Source organism: Rhamphochromis sp. 'chilingali' (assembly GCF_963969265.1).
Source record: "Rhamphochromis sp. 'chilingali' genome assembly, chromosome: 18".
In the NCBI taxonomy this organism is placed as follows: Eukaryota; Metazoa; Chordata; class Actinopteri; order Cichliformes; family Cichlidae; genus Rhamphochromis; species Rhamphochromis sp. 'chilingali'.
This window is the reverse complement of record NC_137945.1, coordinates 34020574-34026573: the sequence shown is the minus strand read 5'-3', so window position 1 is coordinate 34026573 and position 6000 is coordinate 34020574. Positions and strand designations below refer to the sequence as shown.

The 6000-nt window shown below is 39.2% G+C and overlaps 1 long non-coding RNA gene across 1 annotated transcript; it reads left to right on the top strand.

Moving 5' to 3' along the window:
* Nucleotides 1-2512: 2512 nt before the first annotated feature.
* On the top strand, nt 2513-4619 carry LOC308386029. Its single transcript, XR_013969697.1, has 3 exons — nt 2513-2845; nt 3237-3447; nt 4370-4619. It is a non-coding gene; the product is annotated as an uncharacterized lncRNA (long non-coding RNA).
* Nucleotides 4620-6000: the final 1381 nt, after the last annotated feature.

Below are 6000 nucleotides of genomic sequence, written 5' to 3'. Positions count from 1 at the left end.
CCTAAATCTCCAGCTTCTGCGAGGGGAAGATTGCCCCTCAGATCATCTCGTTATATTAGCTCCGAAGCATTGCTTGGAGTTAAATTACATCTACCTGATGTGTTGGACCCTATTTATACCCAGGAGTTACAGTATGTGTAGATACCTTGACTGTGAACCTTAATAATACACTTCTTGAACTACTGGACTCTGTTGCTCCCGTAAAGAAGTCGAAATGTCAAAAAAGGAACCCTATGCCTTGGCTAAATGAGGAGCTCTTGAACTTGAGAAGAAATTGTAGAAAAGCAGAGCGTCACTGGAGATCTTCCAGACTAGAAGTATTTCTCCAGGCTTGGAAGGACTCACTGTCTTCTTTTCAATCAGCGATGTTGGCAGCGAAAGCAAATTATTTCTCAAATCTTATCATGAGTCATAAACATAACCCAAAACTCTTATTCAACACAGTGTCGCAACAGAAAGTAACTCAACTCTCTGCTGTTCGAATTTGACAGCTCATGACTTTCTTATGTTTTTCAGAGACAGGGCTGAAACACTTAGGAATCAGATTACTCCCTCCTAAAGCTTTTCATTAGACTACTCGGCTGCTTTGCCTGTTGGTGCTGATAAACTATTTTCTGACTTCGAGGTCATTTCCCTGTATGGATTAACTAAGGTTGTAAAAGCAGCTCGATGTACAACCTGTTCTTTGGATCCTCTACCAGCCTGGGCTACAAAGGAACTGTGGTCAGCATTAGGACCCTACATCCTGTTTCTTTTAAATACTTCACTGACGACCGGAGTCTTTCCTGAATGTTTTAAATCAGCTGTGGTAGTGCCAATCTTGAAAAAGCCTGGACTGGATGTTGATATGGTCGTAAACTATAGACCTATCTCACATCTGTCTTTTTTATCTAAAATCTTTGAAAAAGTGGTTTTTAAGCAGCTCACTGAGCATTTGTCAACAAGCAATCTGTTTGAACCATTTCAGTCTGCTTTTAGACCAAATCATTCCACAGAAACAGCTTTAGTAAAAGTGGTAAATGATCTGCTGGTAAATACAGACAAAGATCGCACTTCAGTTTTATTACTGCTGGATCTAAGTGCTGCGTTTGACACTGTGGATCACTGCATTTTATTAGATAGGCTTGAACATTTTATTGGAATTACAGGAAATGTTTTATCGTGGCTGAGATCTTACCTGTCTGGGAGGTCTCAGACTGTTAGTTTTAAAAATGATCTCTCTGAGACCTGTGCAGTGAGGCATGGGGTCCCTCAGGGCTCTGTACTTGGACCATTGCTGTTTTCTATGTACCTGCTGCCTCTTGGTGTTCTATTACGTTCTTTTAATGTAACCTTTCATTGCTACGCTGATGACCTGCAGCTTTATGTTCCTTTAACCATTGGAAATTGTGCTGAAGTCTCTTATCTAGAATCTTGTCTATCTGCAATTAAGGGCTGGTTATCAGATAATTTCTTGCTCCTAAATAATGATCAGACAGAGTTGATGGTCATTGGGCCACACAAATTTCAGCACTTGTCCCAAAATTTAATCTTGAGAATTGATGACAGTGTCATAAATTGTAGGGACAAGGTAAAAAACTTGGCCATGTGGTTTGACGTGGTGCTCTCTTTCGAGTCTCATGTAAAAGAGATAACAAAGACCGCCTTTTATCATTTGAGGAACATAGCCAGAATCAGACAAGTTTTGTCAAGCGACACTGCAGAGGTTCTTGTCCATGCATTTGTGTCCTCACGTATTGATTATTGTAATGCTCTTCTTTCTGGGCTACCAAAGAAAAGTTTTAGAGGTCTACAGATGGTGCAAAATGCAGCTGCTCGCATTTTAACAAGAACTGGGAAATTTGAGCACATTAGCCCTGTTCTGAGATCTCTGCATTGGCTATCTTGTCAGGTTCGAGCAGATTTTAAGGTCCTTCTGCTCACCTACAAGGCTTTAAACGGACTGGCACCTTCATACCTCTCCGACCTTTTACATCTTTACGTTCCATCCCGTGCTTTCCGATCTCAGGACTCTGGCCTTCTAAAGGTTCCTAGAGCCAGAAAAAAGACAATTGGAGAGCGTGCTTTTTCTTTTCGTGCCCCGTTTCTGTGGAACACCCTCCCTCAAGATGTTAGGCAGGCATGCTCCGTGGAGGTTTTTAAAACTAAGCTGAAGACACATTTGTTCACCTTATCTTACAAGTCTTAATTCTATGGCTTTTAGTTTTTAAATTCTTACTGTTTTTAACTTGTATTGTGTCTTTTACGTGTATTGCTATGTATCGCTTTTTATTATTATTATTTTTTATCTCTTTAGTTTTAAACAGTTGTACAGCACTTTGTTTGAAAGCGCTTTATAAATAAAGTTATTATTATTATTATGTTTGGGCACCCATGGTCAAAATTTTAGTTCATATGAACAGATAAGCAAGTGGAAGATAAAATAATTTCCAAATGGCATAAAGTTTCAGATGACATTTAATTTTAAATAAAAATCATTTTCATATTTTTAATTTTTTTAAAAACAGAAAAGGAAAGGGCCCACAGCAAAAGTTTGGACACCTTGCAGTTGACTGGGGGGCCCAAACTGCATGCCAGTGTATCTAATTGATATAAATCAGTTGTAACATTGCTGTTAGTTGTTTGAGTCATGTGTGGACTTGTTTTTTGTCCCCTTGTCTCTTGTTCATGTACGCAACAGGAAACTCTACTTTGGCAGCCGAGGACTTAATGTCATCTGTGGACCAGACCATTGTGAATGGCCATATCACTATCTTCAGCGACGCACTTATCCTGACGTTTGGCTCTTCTGCATGAACATTTCTTATCCAGTAGCCCAGGCAGCACCCTTGGAATCCTTGCAACGGTAAGGCGGCACCAGTCAATTTTATGCATTGAAACATAAGAATGATGAGACAGTGAAATCTAAAGTTATGCAATCCAAATCAAATCATCAGATCTCCTTTCATTTGCAGCTAAAACGCATAAGACTGCGCAATGCTTGAGTGTTGAGATGATTTGTAGATTGATAAATCAACAAATAACTAATATTTGCGTTTCAGATGGCTGTCTCTGAAATATCCTTGATTCATGCTCATGTCGAGTTATAGAAAGAGACCTTTGAGTAGTAGATGTTCACAGATGTTTCACTACTCTGAAACAGTATTTGCAAGACTCACAGGTTAACTAAACATCTTTGCACCACCCTTCTGTTCCACAATGACCTGTATGTCCAAAATGTCTTTTTGTTGGAACAGGTGGAGATTTATCCTGGGACTGGAGTCATGGTAGAGAAACTGGCCTGGGCCTATGCTACTAATGCAAATTCATCTACAACCTTTGTGAGGCATCTGCTCACAGCAGTCTTCCCTGCGGAAATACTGCTAGTGAGCAATCTTCGAGGGGGAAAACGGGGCAGAGGAGATGCACGTTTACCGCTCGACAAAAATAAATTGGATGCCATCTACAGTAAGTTTTTAGCTTTTTATGGCATGTTTTCGCAGTTGTCCACACTTCTGGCATTTAAAGATAACAAGGGACCAATGAAAAACAAGGGCCACACATATGAAGAATATCTTCTTAACATTTATGCATATATTATTGTTGATGAAGAAAGGCCTCCACCAAATAGAGGATTCTAGTTGATCTTTTTTGAGTTATATCCAGATGAATGAATGGTCTTTTCATGACATACTATTGTAGGCCTTAGATTTCTCTGGTGTTTCATTTCCTTTATGGTGCATTTTGTTTGTCCAACTTCAAAGTAACAAATGATGGTAGATAAGTATTTTACATTCTGAATGTTCTTGCATTTGATGTATTTCAGTGACTGCGTTTACAGGCAGCCGATAACCCATTCAAAACTGGAATGTTAGCAATAACCCGGTCACACATGGCTTTAAAATACCGGCAAAAATCCAAATATAAATCTTGGAGTTACTAAATATTTTGGTGAGAAAAGGGTCATGTAAAACCTCTATCGGCATATCGCCATCAAAATGAAAATGGATTTGTGTTTTGCACATGTTCTATTCCCACGGAATCCTGGTCTTTTGAGTAGAGGAACTTTGTGTATGTGCCGTCTGGCTCTCTGTGACTCTCTCATCTCATGCATGTGAATGAGTTATTCCGAATGTTTCAGAAACCTGAATAGTGAGCTTAACTTGACCATAACCTGAATATTGGCTGTATGTAAATGTAGTCAATGTAGTGAACCTCTCCATGCATCGTCTGCAAATTTCAAAGCTGGCACCATTAGATATTAAGACTGATTAAAGCAGGATCATTGCATTATTGTTTAAGATCATTGGGTTCTTTTACACTACTAATTCTGTTCTTGTCATCACACACCCCCCCCCCCCCCCCCCCCTGCATTTTTGTACATATATAGGTGCAACCCTTGAGAAGTCCTTCCAGCATTGGTACTACAATCAATGCCAAGATCACAGAACTCCGGGCCAGAAATAAAAATGTCTCTGTCACAGCATCCCCATAACTTGACTTTCGATGTCTCGTTTGGCATGTTATTATAATGCCAATTCATGTTTTATCTATTAAAGATAGATTGTTTGTTTTGTTTTGTTTTTTAAGTGGGCAGGTTTTTTGCCCTCCAAAGTTTTACTCATGTTAGCAGGTAAAAGTTCCACAAATTTGCAGCAAAAAGGTATGCAGCTTAGCATGCTCTTTAAACAATAGAGCTTAGATTAGGTTAAATATTTCTGTGAAATATCAGTATGTGACTGTTATATCAGAATAATAAAAGTTAATTGAATTTAAAGATTGCCCAGTATTCATGTTTTTTGTTTTTGTTTTCTTCAGTATTACAATACATTGACTGCCGACCTGTCAAAGAAAGTTATGTTGGCTTACGAGTTTGTCTTTGCATTGCTAGTTTTTAACTGATGTTGGTCAAGCAGGGGCAAATTATACTGTTGTCTTTTTCATATGTGATAGATTTTTTTTTCTAGTAATGTTAATTTGTATAAAATTAATAATTAAGTTTATAGGTTTTTTATGAGCTGAGATTTAAGAATTCTTAGAAGAAAAATGTAAAAAAAAGAATAGTTTACCATAAAAATGTATTGCCGGAACATAAAGAGAAAACATATGTAATCTAACATATTCTTAGAATATATGTATAAAAAGCATTTAAAAAAAAGAGATTATTGCCCTGCAAACTACATTTACTTTACATATAAAAAAAATTTATCTAACAGATTTTGTTCATATATGTAAAGCATATGTCTTTATGACAAATATGTACTAAAAACTATGCAAAAATTATATGGAACATCTATGGAATACATACTTTGACATGTACTTTCCTTATATAACTCATACTTAGTTTTAACATGATACTTATGTGATCCAATTTGCCCCCACCAATTTGCCTACAGGACAAATCGTTCCACCGAGGACGCTATCACCATAGCGCTCCACACTGCGCTGAGTCACCTGGAGCACCGAGGAAGCTATGTGAGAATGCTCTTTCTGGACTTCAGCTCAGCATTCAAGTCATATCATCCTGGTCCAGAAACTGTCTCACCTGGGACTCTCCACCCCCATCTGCCTCTGGATCAAGGACTTCCTGACAAATAGACCACAGTCTGTCAGACTCGGCCCCCACCGGTCCAGCACCATCACACTCAGCACCGGGTCTCCACAAGGATGTTTTTTGAGTCCCCTCCTGTTTACGCTCTACACATCCGACTGCTCCCCTACCCATCTCTCAAACACCATCATAAAGTTCGCGGATGACACCACAGTGGTTGGACTCATCTCAAGGGGGGATGAGTCGGACTACAGAGATGAGGTCAACAGACTGACTGAGTGGTGTTCAGTTAACAACCTCCAACTGAACACCACGAAAACTAAAGAACTTATCTTGGACTTCAGGAAGGGCAGAGCAGACCCGGCCCCACTTTACATTCACGGGAGCTGTGTGGAGAGGGTACACTCCATGAGGTTTCTGGGCGTGCAGATATCTGATGACCTCTCCTGGACTGCAAATACTACAGCGGT